We start from the raw sequence: 19,588 nt of genomic DNA on the forward strand, positions 1-19,588 counted from the left end.
GTAATTTTACCAGCAAAGGTGAGTTTATTTAGGAATAGCCAGAGGAATGCAATTCAGGGTATGTGCACTGTGATGGACCATATGCAAATTCAGAGAACTAGGAAGAGGAACTTGATTTTGTAGGTAAAAGGAGGAAGATGAGAGCGTGTGTGATAACCAAAGGATCCACTGGAGAAGCTGGGAGTCCAAAGTATGGGAGTCTTCTAATTGGCTGTGCTTAATCTCTGATTGGCTGAGATCTGTGGACCGGAGAGAAGTTTTCTTCTTCCTGCTGTATTTTAAATAGCGCCCTGTCCTTTTGGAGATGTAGGCAATTGTCGTTTCCTGTTGGGAGAAATTTATGATGCTTGACAGGGCATGAGGGCGCTCCCTTTAGGCCTCAGTTCAGTTCAGTTCAGTCGCTCAGTCGTGTCCGACTGTGACCCCTTGGACTGCAGCACTCCAGGCTTCCCTGTCCATTATCAACTCAAATCTATCCGGCTACAATTGTAGTCGAGAGTGTGACAGAAATTTGTAGAGGATCTGTCTTCTAAGAAAAACAGTATTCTGCTACATCAAGAGGGAAGGGGCAGGAAAGCACAGCGCAATCCATATAGGTTGCCTTGTCATTTTAAGTGAAATTGTATTAGACTGTGTTGGCGCTGAAGGATATCCTACCAGCCACAAGGGGGCAGTCAGGGGCCGTCTCAGGAATAGTCCACTTCAGTATACTAAAGCCTCAGAGGCTCCAGCAATTATCAATGATACTCTTAACTCTTCCCTTTACAATGTTACTTTTTACTCCTTCTCCTTTTTGCCGCTGTGTACTTTTGTCCGTTTTCTTTTCGCCCAGATTTGCCTTACTTTCCAGTGGTATCCATGAGTACTTAGTAACGGGTAGTCAGATCTTTTAAAAGATTGATGCAATTTGATTAGCACAATTTCATTGCCTACTTTGGGAAACAATTCATGTATAAACTGTAGTGGCTATGAGTCCTAAGCAGAACTTCAACAGGGAAACCCTGTGAGAAAGGAAACTATTCATTATACTGAGAAAAAAAATATATTTTTAAAGAACACAGCCAAACAACAACAAAAAACCTCTCAAGCAATATATGTGTTATGTCCATGCTGAGTCACTTCAGACTCTTTGGGACCCTATGAACTGTAGCCTGCCAAGCTCCTCTGTCCATTGGGATTCTCCAGGCAAGAGTACTGGAGTGGGTTGTCATGCCCTCCTCCAGGGGATCTTACACTGAAGTCACACTTAGACATAAATACAACAGTCAGGTATGCTAAATACATGAGAAACAGTGTTATTTGAATTGACTGATGAACCTACCTGAGGCAAGATCTGGCCATCCCAGTAGATAGTTAATCACAGATTATTTATGTGCCACTTAAAAACTCATCATATAATAAGTAGTAATGAATGTGGATCCTGGGACTAGGACCCCTGCCTCCAGGCATTTTGTGGAAGAGCAGTGGACAGGGGTCAAGGGGGTCTAGGGAGCTGTGTTCTGTCTCTGGGGCTGCATCCTGTCCAGGTTATAAGTTTCCTGGGCACTGCCATTGTTCTTCTGGGTTAGAATCTGCATTTCCATCAGGTTTTGTCCTGGGTGGCAGACACCCTCTGAGGTTCTAGTCTTAATTGAATTTCCTTGCTCATGGCCTTCTACCTGCATTACCTTCTTCCAGCCTCTACATATCCAGTTGGTGTTGGCCAGTGAATCCCAGAGAAGCTCACTTTTTAAAAGATACAAGACTCTGCTCTTTTATGTTTCACCACTAATATCTTTTTGAAAGTTTTATGTCTTAAAGCCAATTCTTATTTTTTTTCTGATCTGTCTTTGCTAAATACTCATAGTAATAAATGCTTCATTGGATATATTGTGCTAGTATTTTTTTCCTTTGTTTAATTGTGACTTGGGGAAGGAGGAGAGGTAAACCTTTGTATATTTTCAAGCAGCCTGATCAGAAAACATTGCTGACTCTTAGAGGAAGGTGTTTGTGTTTTCAGTTCAGGTTATCATGCTGCTTCAACAACCTGAAAAACAGAAAGTGAAGGGAAATTGAGGTCTTTAGAAAGTTGTCTTGTCATCAAACCTTTGGAAATCTCTTCGTTAAGAGATTAGAAAAGGTTAATTGTTATAGAAACCTTGGCAATGGAAAGAGACAAGTGAACTCAGAGATGAAGAACAGCAGGGTCTGTTTAGCACCAGTGCAGGCTCAGTGGAGTCGCCTCCAGAGGCTGAGCACCCGGGCTGTTCTCTGGGTATCTTTTATATGGCACGGGCTTCTGGGCCTTAGTGACTTTCCTGCCTAAGCAGCTTGGCTAATTGCAGTAAGCAGGCCAGTTCACAGAAGCAGAGGTGGTGAGCAGCGATAAGCAGGCCAGTTTACAGAAGTGGTGAGCAGTGAGCATAGCAGTAAACTTAAGCAACTATTTTAGTTTTTTTTTTTTTCCTCTTCAAGATAACTTCATTTTTTTAATTTGCATACAGATAACAATATATGTGCTAAAGGAATGTTCAGAAAGAATCATGCCACCAGGTGGAAACTCTGTGTGAATAGAGATCTTAGTTCTGTTTGCTGAAACATGCTTGTTACACAGTAGGCACTCAATAAAAAGTCTGCAAATATGTTGGTTTTTTAAATCACCATAATGTTGATATACTGAGCCTAAAATTAAGGTGCAATATTATATGCTGCCTTAACATCTAGTGAAATTAGGAGGGACTCAGATAGCTTAAACACAAGTTCATAGCTTAAACACAAGTTTTCTGTTCCCATAGATAGGTTCCCCTTAGTTCAGTCGGTCAGTCGTGTCTGACTCATTGCAGCCCCATGGACCACAGCACGCCCGGCCTCCCTGTCCATCATCAACTCCTGGAGTTTACTGAAACTCATGCCCATTGAGTCGGTGATGCCATCTAACCATCTCATCCTCTGTCATCCCCTTCTCCTCCCACCTTCAATCTTTCCCAGCATCAGGGTCTTTTCAAATGAGTTAGCTCTTCGCATCAGGTGGCCAAAGTATTGGAGTTTCAGCTTCAACATCAGTCCTTCTAATGAATATTCAGGACTGATTTCCTTTAGGATGGACTGGTTGGATCTCCTTGCAGTCTAAGCGAATCTCAAGAGTCGTCTTCTTCTCCAACACCACAGTTCAAAAGCATCAATTCTTCGGTGCTCAGCTTTATTTATAGTCCCACTCTCACATCCATACATGGCTACCGGAAGAACCATAGCCTTGACTGGACGGACCTTTGTGGGCAAAGTAATGTCTCTGCTTTTTTTTTTTTTTTGTCTCTGCTTTTTATTTTTATTTTTTTATTTATTATTATTTTTTAGTTCTACCAGTTTATTGCTACCAACCCATCTCCCTCCACCCTCGTGCACACATGCTCAGTCATGTAATCCCATGGACTTCAGCCCGCCAGACTCCTCTGTCCATGGATTTTTCCAGGCAAGAACACTGGAGTGGGTTGCCATTTCCTTCTCCATTGTCTCTGCTTTTTAATATGCTGTCCAGGTTGATCATAATTTTTCTTCCAAGGAGTTTCCCTAGTCCCTCCTCATTAAGAGGGCTAGGCACAATTCCTCCTTATCTATGAGTAAGGGGTTTCATTTCCCTGCCCTCAGGGGAAAAAGTCAATTATATTGTCTCACAGTAACCAGGGTTACCTCACTCTCCTGATTCTACAAGGCCTGCCTTCCACAGCCCCTGGTTGTTTATTCTGTTTGGGTGCAGCTCGCATTTAGCTTCATGTGGCATGCAGTGTCTTCCTACCCTGGACTGTGAACATATGCAACTAATAAACTGCTGCCAATCTCATCTCTTCAGTGTCAGGTATTGGATATTGTATGTAACCATCCCCATAACTCTGGGGTAGATTCCCTCCTTTCCAACTGAGTGAAAAGGATGCAGTTAAACCAATGGCATGATGAACAATATGTCCCAATCATCACTAAGGGCATTTGTTCAGCTTTAGTGAACTTCTCATGGACAGCTAATTCCATGCTATGTGAAAAGCCCCATGAAGCAGAACTGCCGGTTTCTGTAGACCTATGCTTTGGGTGTACTTTATATCTTTGTCAATGTTGCCAACTCTTCTACCCTAAAAAGCTCTCATTGCGAAGACAAGAATTGTTGTTAATTTACTAAACCGTAGCTTGACATGTTGTTGGGTTTGACCTGTGTTTAACAGGTGGTCTCTGCAGCTCCTCCCTGTAAAGGTGGGGTCAGCTCACCTTAACTGATTGGCTCCGGAGTTCCAGTTATCAAGGATCCAGCTAGAGCAGTTGGATCACTGCATCTAGCTTGGTGATCATAACTGGCAGCTTGGGGGCGACCATGTAGATATTGTGTGTGATCGTGCTCCTCTGGCGTAGGCTCAGGGATGGAGCTCTGTGAGATCTGTGAAAAGGAGGACACCACCATCCCAGGAGAGTTAACCATGGCACCACAGTCGCTTAAGAAGACTCGCTGCTCAGGCAGAGATCGTGCCTGTCTCCTGTGCTGCTGCTTCCCTTGCTCGTGTCATGTGCACTCTCTTGAACCCCAAATGTATCAAGGTTCAAATCCAGGAAGGCCTGCGGCCAGGTTCTGGTAAGGAAGGAAAATTAGGGGAGCATTTTGTACCAGCCCCTCCCAAAACACCAGAGCACGTAGCTCAACTGGTCTCCTGTTGCAAAGTACCCTTTCCAAGGTACCTCAGCTTTCTTTAGTGTTGCTGACTGCCAGGATGCCAAAGGGCTAATCTGACAATCACAAAGCTCAATGACCCTCAGACAGGCCACTGACGAAATTAGCCTCTTGGATGTGAACCCTGACTCCTAGGAGATAGACTAGCATTCCCTACAGGAAGAGGTAGCCACTTTTCCCACAACCCCTGAAGATCTGCATTACGCATAATTGGACTGAGACAGAAACTGAAACCCATGACTTTTTGTAGCTGGAGATACAAAATGTTCTGAGGGAAATTGAATATAGAGAGGAAAGCCAATAGGTGGGATGTTGTGATTCACATACCTAATAACAGACAGCGCAGCAGGACCCTTAAATACCTCTTCTCCTCCTGCTGCCTATGCTTCTGTTACAGCAAAGATCCCGATTTTCAGAGTTACAGGGGAGAATACCCATAACATTCCTGTGGCACAGCAAAGGCGTTCATTCAAACCCGCCTTAAGCTTTGGGACCTTAAATCCTAAAAAGCAACCATCACCTTGGAGGTGGGAGCTAAGCCTGCTGATACTGATTTGAACCTCTGGAGGAAGAAATTTATAAATAAAAGTAGGGTAGAGAGCTACCCCCCCCCCAACAACAACAACAAAAAAAGCCAACTGTATCTAGTGACCAACCAAAAAGAGGGAGAGGGAGAAGAAGGAGACAGGAGGAAAGGAAGGAGGACAGGAACCTATGTATAGGGAAAGGAAAAAAGAAAAGGAAAACAAACTGAAAGAAACATCCATAATTTGATGTAATTAGAAGTCCAGTTTTACTCAAATAATGTATGTAGTGTGCTGATTGGCTCTTGAACCTCTACAGTATCTGCTGAAATGCAACCATGGACACATTTTCATGACCTTACTACTGGGTCTGAAATTACTTATACCTCAGGATCCTGCTAAGTATTAACATGGCACCCCCTATGACCCTCAAAGAGTTATTACATATAAAATAATCAATAGGTATGACTTAACCATTGGAACTGTTGTTTTGCCTTAATTCCCTATTTTACCCATTACCCTAAAATAGACAACAGTAAGCAAGATGCTCTGACCTAATGAGTGATAAATTAAAATGAAGTCTTTTACACTTACAAATTGCTTTGACAAAATGGGGCCCCATTGACCACACCCTCCTCAATTAAAATATCAATAGTTAATAGGGCCCAATGTAAATAAAAATAGGGCCTCAAAATTTGAGACTGATAAGATCTAGTGAGGGAAAAGGTGATTATCCCACCTCCCTCTTCATTTAATAGTCCTTTGTGGCCTGTTATTAAACCCAGAAGGAATGAGTGAATGCATGCATGTCCTGGTACATCATTGCAGCCTTAATGTAGTCCCATCCATTAAGGCCAATACCCAAATATTTTCAAAATTAGTATTTCCATCCACTCAGCAATTGGTAAACATTTTGCTATTATCAATTTAGCTAATATGTCTAATTCATCATCTATTTCAACAATTTTTTAGTTGCCATTTGCCTTCACCTCTAGAGGGATACAATTTATGTTTACTTTTGAGGTTTCTTAGCAGCCTTGCTATCTTTGCAGGCAAGATCTTAACATTCACCTTCCTCCAAGAGCAAAGGTGTCACACCACTTTGATGACATTTTCCTCTGAGGAGATTTATTAGGCACACGGATTAAGAACATACAAATACTCACAAAGGAGCTCACAAAAAATATGGGCTATTGCCACACACATAATGCAAGCCCTGCCACCTCTTTTCAACTCCTGAAAATTATTCAGTAAACTGAGGGCTTCTCCATCATGACAATGTCAAGAAACAGGTATTGACGCTCTTCCAACCCAAAAGGTTGACGCATCTTATCATTTTTTAGCCCTTGTTGGGTTATGGACTCAATGGAGTCCTTATTCACAACTTTTACTTGATCACTTGATACTCTGACTTACCAATCAGCCCACCTGGAATGGGCCCCCCTCCAAATAAAGGCGCTAGAATCATTTGTATTTGAAATTCAAGGACACTCCAGTTAGTGCCTTTCATGACATCCTCACTGCAGAGGCTTTAGTAACCTATTTTTGTGCCTCATAGAGTCTCTGGCCCCTTCTGTTGGTAAATTGCCCATGGTCTTGTGATGCAACAAACTGCCCTCCTAGGCCCTATTAGATCAGCAATTGCTGGCCATATACTGTCCTTTCCTGGGAATAGATGTTCTTAAAACCCCTGGTCCTGTGACCCTCTATATCTAGCTGCCCATTATGCCTTGGGTCATGGAAGCAGCACCCTACAAGCTCTAGAATGACTTAAACCTTGGGAAGGAGGTGGCCTTCCCTGTCCTCAAACCCTTGGCAGATGGCACAATGCTGCAAGGGTTCTTCCCTCCCCTCTACCCCTTGCTGCCTGGGAAGTCTTTTTGGATCAACTAGATCCCCTGGAAGAGGAAATGCTAACCCACTCCAGTTTTCTTGCCTGAAAAATCCCATGGACTGAGGAGCCTGGCAGACCACAGTCCCTGGGGTCAGAAAAGAGTTAAACTCGACTAAGTGACTGAGCAAGCCTGCACAAGCAGACAACAATGGGAGTCAGTATACTTTATGGATGATCTCATTTCCATATATGTACTGAAACAGCATCCCATCCCTTAACTCTGAAGTTGCTCACAAAGGCCAGGATTCAGCCATCAGCACGGTTGACCAAACTTCAGATATCCATCTTAACACTGGATGCCTTGGCCAATAAATTGTGCCATCTGCACATTTTTACAAACTATGCAGCAATTGTGTAAGAGTTGCCCCAGGACCCTCCTTATCCCCATCCCCATACCCTGTAATCTAGAAATTTTCTTGAATAGGATGAGTGATCCTTCAGATTAGCCAATGGCTCATGCCTCCCAATCCCAATGAGGATGCTTACCCCATCCTAAAGGTTCACCAGCATTGTAGCACATAGGATCACTTGGGGAACTTAAACAACTCCTAATGCTTATGTTGCCTGCCCAAGCAATTAAATCAGTACATCTTTGTATGTGAATGATTTTGCCAATTATTTTCATTGAATTTGTTACTTATGAAATCCTGAATAAATTGATAGAATTAAAATTCCTAACTACAGTGGTCTTCATCATAAATAGATTATGCAATAGTTTAGATGTGTTATAAAGAGCCAATGTCAGTAATATGAGGCTATGCTAATTAACATGGTGAATAACAAATGTGTATGTATGTTAAAGACAATATATTTTGTAACTAGTACTTTAAGGTTCTAGCCAATGGTTTTTATAAACATTAATTATTCTACTTCAATAACAATGGAATGCATGAAAGTTTAGTATGAAAATGTTTAGTCATGAATATAGAAGCTGAAGAATGATACTTTATTCCTTCCTTAACACTTTATTATGCAGGGACATCAAATGTCACTTACAATTTGCATATATTTGAAGACATTAAAATGTTTATCAACATACCAACCTTGAAACATCTCAAATAATCCTTATTAATTGTTCTCAAATAATTCTCAAGCATTTATTAGCATGCTAGAGATGACATTTTAAGGCTTTTAAAAAACATAATTCAGTTATAATTAAAAATATTATTTTCATAGCAGCATTTGAACAGAATTATAAGTTGTAAATTGCCCATCTTATAAATGAAGTTTAATTACACTTTTTATATTAACATTGATTGATAGGTGAGATTGGCTGTATAGGTAATTCTTTGAGTAAGGGGGATACTCAAAAACAGTTGACAAAGAAAATCGTTCTGAGCTAAGCTGATCAGTGGAAAAGAAAATTGATTAAGAATCTAGGGATAGTTATGTGCTTTATATGATTATGAACTCTCTTCATCTGTGATTCAGTTGTTTCTGAGAAGTGATTTATTAATTTTTGATGAAGGTGCTCTTCTTGCTCTTTGATACATGCAGAATGTCTGTTCATTTCATCACCATGAATGGAGAGACTGTCTTCTCACTTGCTTCCAGGGTTGGAGTGTACTGGCTTCAATAACCAACTACTTTAAATGCCCAATACTATGTCTCTAAAAGGCACAGTTTTCTCTGAACACCCCATTTTCCTGCGTTCAGGGTATTTTTTTGTCCATAGAGCCAGATACTTCATATTCTGGATTTTCGAAGATAGCCGTGATTTCAGTTATGGTCTTTTCTGTAAATATCCTTTGTTTAGTGCACAGCTAAATGTCAGTTGAGCTTATACCTTTTTTGTGAAGTTTCATTGAAATGTGTCAATCAGATATGGTCCCTTATCACATCATTGACTCTAGTTTAAATTCTCAAATATATTCACTGTTTCCATAGAATAGTCATTTTCTGAGAAATAAGGTATATTGTCAACTGCTTAACAGGGAAGACTTTGCAGTCAGTTTCTTCCATGTAAAGTAGAACTCATCAAGTTATAGGGTAGAATGAAAATAGCAATAGACATGGAATATGCCTATTTTGGAGAATGTCAATAAACATACCACAACAGTATTAGGAAATATTGAGTGCTTATCATCTGCCAAATACTGTCTGCATTATCTCATTTTCATCCCTCTCCATAGTCCTCTGACCTGCATAAAGTATTTATATCATCAAACTACAAATGAGGTGTAGAGGAACACAGATTCAGTCATATGTTTGAGTCTTATGAGCTGTGAGAGAGGTGAGGGTTCAAACTGAGACTGTCAGGAGAGCTTGGGCTCTGAACACTTGACTGTCATTTGTAGTTTCTTGAAAATTTTACAAATGTGATTTCATTTTTCTGACACAATAATCATATTCCATGAGTATTCAGTTCATTTTACAGGTAAAATTCGAGCTTCCCAGGTGGCTCAGTGGTAAAGAATCTGCCTGCCAATGCAGGAGAGACGAGTTCAGTCCCTGGGTCTGAAAGATCCTGTGGAGGAGGAAATGGCAACCATTCCAGTATTCTTGCCTGGAAAACCCAATAGAGGAATCTGGTGGGTCCCAGAGTACCCAAAGAGTCAGAAACAATTGAGCAGGTGGACATGCACACACACACACACACACACACACACACAGGTGAAATTCAGAGTTGCATTGCAGAGATCACAGCAACAATCTATGGTAGGACTCAAGCAAAACTTGAGATATCAAGTTCGGTGCCTTTCCTACCACCCCAAAGTGTCAACTCCCCTTAGTGCCTACTAGGCAATCCACACAGCAACATGTTGATTTGATTTGGAAATTTAAAAATAGTTTGGATCTTTATAATTAGCATACACACCTACATAATACACACCTTCATCCTTTGAAGCTGAAGGATTATTTTTTCTTTTAATTGGAGAATAATTGCTTTACAATGCTATGTTAATTTCTGCTATACAACAGTGTGAATCAGCTATAAGTATCCCTAAATCACCTCCCTCTTAAGCCTCGCTCCCATCCCTTATCCATTCTACCACTCTTGGTCATCACAGAGCACCAGCCTGAGCTCCCTGTGTTATATCGCAGCTTGCCACTCCTTGTCTGTTTTACACATGATAGTGTATATATGTCAACACTACTCTCTCAATTCATCTCATCCTCTCTTTCCCCCACTGTGTTCACAAGTCCATTCTCTACATACATCTGCCTCTCTATTCGTTGAAGGATGTTTTCTAACCTTTTACTTCCTTCTTTCCTTTAAAGCAAATCACAGAGTTTAAAATCAGGTCAGTTCAGTCACTCAGTCATGTCTGACTCTTTAAGACCCCATGGACTGCAGCACACTAGGCTTCCCTGTCCATTACCAACTCCGGGATCTTGCTCAAACTCATGTCCATTGAGTTGGTGATACCATGTCATCCTCTGTACCCTTCTCCTCCTGCCTTCAATCTTTACCAGCATCAGGGTCTTTTCAAATGAGTCAGTTCTTCACATCAGGTGGCCAAAGTATTGGAGTTTCAGCTTCAGCATCAGTCCTTCCAATGAATATTTAGGACTGATTTCCTTTAGGATTGACTGGTTTGATCTCCTTGCAGTCCAACAGACTCAGAAGAGTATTCTTCAACACCACAGTTCAGAAACATCAGTTCTTCGGCACTCAGCTTTCTTTATAGTCCAATTCTCACATCCATACATGACTACTAGAAAAACCATAGGTTTGACTAGACAGACCTTTGTCAGCAAAGTAATGTCTCTGGTTTTAATATGCTGACTAGATTGCTCATAGATTTTCTTCCAAGGAGCAAGCATCTTTTAATTTCATGGCTGCAGTCACCATCTGCAGTGATTTTGGAGCCCAAGAAAAAAACACTGTTTCCATTGTTTCCCCATCTGTGTGCCATGAAGTGATGGGACCAGATGCCATGATCTTAGTTTTTTGCATGTTGAATTTTAAGTCAGCTTTTTCCACTCTCCTCTTTCACTTTCATCAAGAGGCTCTTCAGTTCCTCTTCACTTTCTACTAGGGTAGATGATAATCTGCATATCTGAGGTTATTGATATTTCTCCCAGTGATCTTGATTCCAGCTTGTGTTTCATTCAGCCTGGCATTTCACATGATGTACTCTGCATATAAGTTAAATAAGCAGGGTGACAATATACAGCCTTGATGTACTCCTTTCCCAATCTGGAACCAGTCCTTTGTTCCATGGCCAGTTCTAACTATTGCTTCTTGACCTGCATACAGATTTCTCAGAAAGCAGGTAAGGTGGTCTGGTATTTCCGTCTCTTGAAAAGTTTCCCATAGTTCGTTGTAATCCACACAGTCAAAGGCATTGGCATAATTGATAAAGCAGAAGTGGATGTTTTTCTGAAACTCTTGCTTTTTTGGTGATCCAACAGATGCTGGCACTTTGATCTCTGGTTCCTCTGCCTTTTCTGAATCCAGCTTGAACATTTGAAAATTCTTGGTTCATATACTGTTGAAGCCTCACTTGGTGGATTTTGAGCATTACTTTGCTAGCATGTGAGATGAATACAATTGTGCAGTAGTTTGAGCATTCTTTGGCATTGCCTTTCTTTGGGATTGGAATGAAAACTGACCTTTTCCAGTCTTGAAGCCACTGCTGAGTTTTTCAAGTTTGCTGGCATGTTGAGTGCAGCACTTTCACAGCATCATCTTTGAAATAGCTCAAGTGGAATTCCATCACCTCCACTAGCTTTGTTTGTAGTGATGCTTCCTAAGGCCCACTTGACTTTGCATTCCAGGATGTCTGACTCTAGATGAGTGATCACACCATCATCATAAAGATGGGTCATAAAGATCTTTTTTGTATAGTATTTCTGTGTGTTGTTGCCACCTCTTCTTAATATTTTCTGCTTCTGTTAGGTCCATACTATTTCTGTCCTTTATTGTGCCCATCTTTGCATGAAATATTCCCTTGGTATTTCTGATTTCCTTGAAGAGATCTCTAGCCTTTCCCATTCTGTTATTTTCCTCTATTTCTTTGCACTGATCGCTGAGAACGGCTTTCTTATCTCTCCTTGCTATTCTTTGGAACTCTGCATTCAAATGGGTATATCTTTCCTTTTCTCCTTTGCCTTTAGCGTCTCTTCTTTTCTCAGCTATTTGTAAAGCCTCTTCAGACAACCATTTTGCCTTTTTGCATTTCTTTTTCTTGGGGACGGTCTTGATCACTGCCTCCTGTACAGTGTCACAAACCTCCATCTATAGTTCTTCAGACACTCTGTCTATCAGATATAATCCCTTGAGTCTATTTGTCACTTCCACTGTATAATTGTAAGGGATTTGATTTAGGTCATACCTGAATGGTCTAGTAGTTTTCCCTACTTTTTCTCTATTTAAGTCTTTTTGCAATTTGATTGAACTTTGCAATCAGGAGTTCATGATACCAGTTATAAAATTCCCTGCTTAAGAACCACGTTGAGGGATCTGGACTCTTCCTGTTTACCCTTTGAAAATTTGGAGCTTTAGAAATGACTTACTAAAAAGAGCAGATCATAAAGAAAAACACTTACAATATTATTTTTAAATCAAAGCAGGAATAGTATTTTAATTTAGTATATAGCAAAATACCAATCAAATATTGGCACATTGCATATAGGAGAAATGAACAATGCCAAAACCATTAAAAGTGCAACCTTTTCACCCAAAATACTTTTGAGGTTATTATCTTTCACATGACTCTGAGGTAAGTGAATAAATGGGGATCTGAAGCACCTGTGAAATAGTTTAAAAATTAAATTATTTATTTTGGAAATGTTGACCATTTGAATTTAACAGATAAGCTTTCTCCCTGAAATATATTTTTAAAATCCAGTTTGTTTTTTATTTTCATTATTTGCTTTCAGTTACCTTTAATGTGGCTAGTTAAATACCAGTGAAATAGGAAGTCTTAGAATTTGAAGCAGAGATAATAGTGGAAATTAACATAAGCTGAATATTTTTTAAATTAGCATTTTATGTTGATACTGGCAGTAGCAATCTTTTATTAATCATCTGTTAATTTTGTGTACCTGGGAAGCTAAAAAAGCAATGGCTTTTCATCACTTCGGGGAAAAAGATGCATTTTAAACAAAGAAGGGAGTCAAAATAATTAAAGTATAAATTCAAGGCAGTGGTTCTCAACTAGGGATGATCTGGAGACATCTTTGGTTGTCCACCTGGGATAGAGGTGGACTGTTGATACTTAGTGGGTAGACTGCAGGAATACTGGTGAACATGCTGTAATGCACAGGACAGAATCCCCTGCCCCCACCCCACCCCAGTTAATTATCTGGCCCAGATGTGCTGTGGTTGAGAAACCTGGATTGAAACAACAGGATAGTTTCATTTACACTATTAGAATTATACACTGATATACACTGTTAGAGTTATTCAAATAATTAGAAATGCTGAAATGGTGATACATTTAATAAATAAACTTATTGGACTAATGGTCTGGCATATTGAGTATAGTAGCATATTTTCGTGAGTTCTAAAATATTTTTGCTTTAAGGCTGGTGTTTAGATTTGAGTTCTCAATTAATTGGCAGAGTACTAGACATGCTAAAATTTCAAGGGCCCACACACTTCCTGAGAGTTATCTACATCCTATACAGAATCTAGTGGATAGCTCACGACTTGGTCTTCTGGTGAGGAGGCGGTTCTGTGGCTGCTTTACCTTGAAATCCAGTTCTGTGCCCTCTGGCATTGCTGGAACAACTCACTGGAGTACTTTTCTCCAGTTAGCCTGAATATTTTTGGTGAAGATCTCTGTATCCAACTTCTAAATAAAAGGATCTGGCTTGTAAAAAATCAATACCACTAACATACAATTTGGAAGTAATTTTGTTTCTAAAATTTTCTTTAAAAACTTTGTCACCTAAAATTATGTGAAATATATTAAAATTCCATTCCATTATTTCACTCTTCCTCTTCCTTTCTCTTTCTAAATAATTCCATGCTAAGGCCTTTAGGAAAGATAGAACAAAGGAGGTACCCATCCTGGCAGGGTTAGGGGAAGGCTGTGGTGGCTCAGAGATGAGTTTTGGAATCTGAGAGGGTGAGGAGAGCATCCACACTGGGGTCAGAGAAAATGAGCAGGTGGTCCAGGGAGAAGTGTGTGAGCCTGAGCTGGTAAAGGAGGGCTTCTGCCCAGCGGGTCAGGCAGGTGTGTCAGCACCTGTGAGGAATGAGGAAAATGTCTGTATGTGATGTGTGGCAGTGTAAACAGTTGCAACTCAGAGTACAGAGGGCAATCTGTGTAGGAGGGCTTCCTGCCAAGGGTACTGACACTGAAGTAGGCTTAGAAATGTGAAAATAAAATAATGCCTTAGAAATCCTGATGAAAAATTATTAATAACCAGAAATTTTGTACACAGCCAAATGTATCAATTAAGTGTCAGATGAAAATAAAGTTATTTTTAGGTATGTAAGGTATCAACATTTTTCTTCCATTCACTTTTTCTCAGAAAGCTATGAGTTTCAGCAAATGAGGGAGCACAACATAGAATATAGAAAATGAAAGACCCGCTACACGGATAAGAAAAAGATATCCTCCACCATGGTGGTGAAGAACTCAGGATGAGAGTGGAGGACCAGATGTAGAGGGAAAACAGTCAAGGTGAGAGCAGGTTAGAAGTCTCCAAATTTCTTCAGGATGTTGATTAAATGACTGATGTGAATGAATATCTTGGGACTAGATTAGAAGCCAACAAAGTTTCAGATTAAAGAAGTGATAAATACATAAAATACTAAGCACACAAAACAACAACAAGATTAATTCCAGAGAAAACAGGAAGCTGAGCAAGAAAGGAATAGTAATCATACTTTATATCATGGCATAGCTGTGAAGTGTTTTCATCATCCTTACAATGTGAACACTGACTACAGATGTAACTAAAAATGATTATACAACAGTACTTGGGAAGGATTCAGGTGTGTGGAGGTGGTGGGATAGGAGAACTGAGAGAGCAAATTCTTCATGATTTAAATAGTATGTCAAGAAATAGTATCAAAAAGTATTTTGAAACATTAAGAAGTAACTACATCGGGATATTACTTAAAGATATAAAGTTACACAAAATAACATAGTAACTAAAATATGAGTGCTTTCAAAAGCACTGCTTAACATTTCTGTTTGAGTGGATTTGACTTCCAGCTTCTAGCATCTGAATCTCTTGTCTGAGGGTTTTCTCTGGCCTCTAGATCACACTTAGCCTGAATATCATATATGCTGGAGAAATAACACAGCAGGAAGTGCCCTCCATGAGTGAACTCAAGAGTTGGTTATAAATACCCCAACTCTTTCACTCCTTGTGTGGGATAACTCTGGCCTGAGGGAAGTGTGTTCTAAACCTTTTTTCCGCATTCCCCAGCTGGATTAAACGCCATTTGCCCACAGAGGTAACTTCCTGTGTCTGACTTCATTTACTGCCTTTCTTTTCTTCCCCAATTCCCCACAAGCATTTCTATGATCGTCTGCCAAATAAACGACTCAGTCAGGTCATTATTGCAAAATTTGCCTCAGGGAAATCCTACGCTGAAACAGCTAAAAGAGATAAAAGTGGATATCTCTGAGGGAAAGGAAATGGGAAGTTGAACAGAATGTCTTTTAACTATGACTTATGAGCCTATTTAAATTTTTCCTTTTTCTAAAATTCTCCTATTCTAGTAGGAAATTGTGTCTCTGTTGCAATTGCTGAAAAGTACTTATGAAAGTCATAAGCTGAACAGAACCTCTTTTGCCTGCCTAGTTAGACTGTCAAGCTGTTTCAGAGGTGGTGAGCTTGTCCTGAGCCTCCAGTTTAGACAAGGAAAACGACTGGAAGTTCAGTCCAGCACCCTGTGTTTTCCCATGGCTATTAAATTCAGAGAAGTAACTATCTATAGGCACAGACTGTATTCAAACTCCTGGTGTCTTTTTATTATTGTTATTCTGAAACAGGTAGCATTAGTTGAACTCTTTTCAAAGATTTAATTCCTTGAAGATGAAAAATATTCCAGAGGCCAGTTTTTCTGTTATTTTAGGAATATGTAAAATTGTCAAGTATCTCAGAATCCATATTGGGTTCCTCGTGCTCTCCTTGACCTTCTCTCTCTCTCTTTCAATATCACTTTGGTGGATTGAGTTGGTTCTACGTTCTACTCAAGTCAGATCTTCATCAGCAGTACTTTAGTGGTGTGGAGATAGTGTGAAGAGAAAGATAAGTTGTCACCTATATTCCTTAAAGCCCAACCATATTATCCTGACATCCTGATAGCTTTTCACAGTCTTCTGTTATCGAATTTTGATATCTACTATTATCTGTAGTCCTTGATTTTCACACACACATTCAACACCTGTTTCCTTACAGTTTTTTGAAACCTTCAATAAGCTAAATCTCTGATTGCCAGTCTTCCATGGGATGTGACTTCATTTGGACACATCCTTAACTCTGTTTTCCTAACACCAAATGAAATGGCAAAACCACCTCCGATTAAGGATCTGCCTGCATCTCATCATTCAGTTTCATGACACTTGTGAACTAAGAAATTGTGAATCAAAAAGGTCATCCAGACCTCAGACTCAGCAATGTTACTGAATCTTCATCAGTGGGGTATAGATTTCCATTTGCTTTTATCTGTGATCATGATGAATTTGTGTTGCCCCAGCCATACTTCTTACTGTCATCCAAGTAGCCAGAGGAGCAAGTTAGCCTAGCAAAATAAACTGGCCTTTGAGGGGATCCCATGGGTGACTTTTGTCCCTGGGAAACTCAGTTCTTCCATCTAGGCCAGTAACTGAACTGTGGTAGCCATTCTTGAGCTCTTTACTGTGAGAGGGCTTTGGGTTAGCTCTCTCCCTTCCTGAAACTATACTTGGTCCACTTCTTATTTTTTAGTCTTTGTTTTTTGTTTCCCCTTCTCTTCCCCTGGTTAATGTGTGCTTCCTGGTGCACCTGTAGCCCAAGTACTTTTCCAGCCTTCATAATCCAAGACTGACGCAGAGTTTCCAGTAGACAAATCAGCAGGGATGTGAAATAGTTAGCCTTGAAAATTAGAAGCTACTTTCTGCAAATTGATAGTTGGTAGTATGCAAGTATTCCTGAAATGATTCCTGAAATCATCCACAAGGCCAAAGCTAAGGAACATTTCCAACCCTCATGCCAAGCAGACATACTCCAAGGCCAAAAAGAACCACACTGCCTGAGTAACAGGCTTTATTTTAAAATATTTTCTCAAAAAACTAATGTAAAAATATATTCTCTGTAAGAGTTTGTTCTTTTCTCAGAAGAGTGGAGAAGAATAGTTCTGGCAAGGGTCTAGAATATCCCATTTGAATGTATAAATATTAAAATTGTTGAAATCTATAAAAACATTTTCAACTTCAGATTGCTCATATTCCCATTATGTTGTAGATTATTTTTGCAACCTGAGTCTTCCTCCCCATCTCTTCTAACTCATGTCCTTCTATAGGGCATCTTCTAAGGCTCTGAGACAGAGTTTATGTGGTGATTTTATAAAAAATTTTTTTTTTACTTTGTCATTGTTCTCTTAGAGTCAGGCAGCATGTTGTATTGGGGGAAAAACATCCTCCTAGGTATACCAAATGTTTAGAACAAACTACCATTACTAGATGTGAAACTTTAGATAAATCACTAAGGGCCTCCATTTACTCAACTGTAAAAATGGAGGCTTAGACAAGATCATTTCTAAAGGTCTTCCCCCCTTCCTTAAGATCTTGATGATCATTTCAGTATTTGTCATTAAAACTCTTTTCAGTAGATTTGGGGCACTGCAGTGCAAAGTGCAGTTAAGTACTATGCCCTACACAGACATTACCTCTAAAGACAATTGGGTGGAACTCCATGTAAACTTTATTTATTTGTAATTTTAGTCCGTGTAAGTTTACTCCCCAGTTTTCCCATTTAAATATGAATTTTAAACATTCAAAATACTCAGGTACTGTGATGTCATAAACTCCATATTTACTATTATAAAGTGATTTCCAAGAAGGGTCATTCTGCTGCAGAGAATTTCTGCACCCATATTTATTTCCTTTAAATCATGACTTAACCACCACATCCACTGAGAGTCTCTGCTTTGGTCAAAACAGCAGTATTTGGGGAGAGATGGACAGTCATATGGACTGAAGAGATTCACACCCCCCTCCCATCTTTATTCTTAATCACTGACAAAGACATTGGATGAAGCTGCCATTATTTTAAGCTCTAAATCTTTCCTCCTTCTCAGATCATAGTTTGTTATCCTTCTCCTTATATACTTTCTTAGAATAATTTAGTCAGTCTTCTTGTAATATCACAAAAATCTGTGGTTGTAATTTAGCTGAACAAAAACCATATGTAGTTCAGAATTTGGAGATGTCAGATGTCTAGTTAATAATTGAGGCTTAGTATTTATTATTATTTTTTTAAATATTTTGGCTGCACCACATGCTATGTGGGACCTTAGTTCCCTGACCAGGTATCAAACCTGCACCCCCTGAATTGGGAGTGCAGAGTCTTAACCACTGGACCAACAGGGAAGTCCCAAGCATATATTAATGCAATTATTAATTAAGATATATGACTAAGAAACAGCTCAGGAGAATCAGGGCATAAATGTTTGTCTTTTCAATTATAGAATACTGTAAATAATAAATTAGGAGGAAAGCTTTGGATTGTGATTAATACTAAAAAGACAATTAGGATATATTTTAATACAGTTGTTTTGCAAAGCCATTAGTTAATAGCTATGCTTTGATTTTTACCTCCCCACATACCAGACTTGGCTCTGGGGATGGACTCAGGATAATCAAATGGAATAATAACAAGGCTGGGGAGCCATTTGGAGGTTTAAAGGGAGGATAAGGTGATTTCCCTTTATTTGATCCACATGGCTTATCTGGGGCCCCTGGAGAACACAGGAAGCAACTAAAGAAAAAGTATGAGTATGTGAGTGTGTTTAGCAGAGGCTCTATCAAGTAACAGTTATTAGTGAACTTGGGGTCAATGCTAATGTAAGAAACCAAGACAGATGGATGGCCTGATGGTTCAGAAGGAGCTCAGGACCTGGATATATTGCACATCACAAATCCCATGTAAGTTATTTAGCCAGTCAACCCTTAGAGGGGACTGAACCCACTCTTGGGGAGCCCTGGTTAGATCATGTCAGGGGTATTTGGACAGCATGATTGAATTTCAGTGGAAAGAAAGACTTCAGTTCAGTCACTCAGTCATGTCCGACTCTTTGCAACCCCATTGACTGCAGCATGGCAGGCTTCCCTGTCCATCACCAACTCCCCGAGCTTGCTCAATCTGATGTCCATCAAGTTGGTGATGCCATCCAACCATCTCATTCTCTGTCATCCCCTTCCCCTCCCACCTTCAACCTTTCCTGGCATTAGGGTCTTTTCCAGTGAGTCGGTTCTTTGCATCAAGTGGCCGGAGTATTGGAGCTTCAGCTTCAGTCCTTCCAATGAATATTCAGGACTGATTTCCTTTAGGATGGACTGGTTGGATCTCCTTGCAGTTCAAGGGACT

This window comes from Odocoileus virginianus, chromosome 18 (assembly GCF_023699985.2).
Source record: "Odocoileus virginianus isolate 20LAN1187 ecotype Illinois chromosome 18, Ovbor_1.2, whole genome shotgun sequence".
NCBI lineage: Eukaryota > Metazoa > Chordata > Mammalia > Artiodactyla > Cervidae > Odocoileus > Odocoileus virginianus.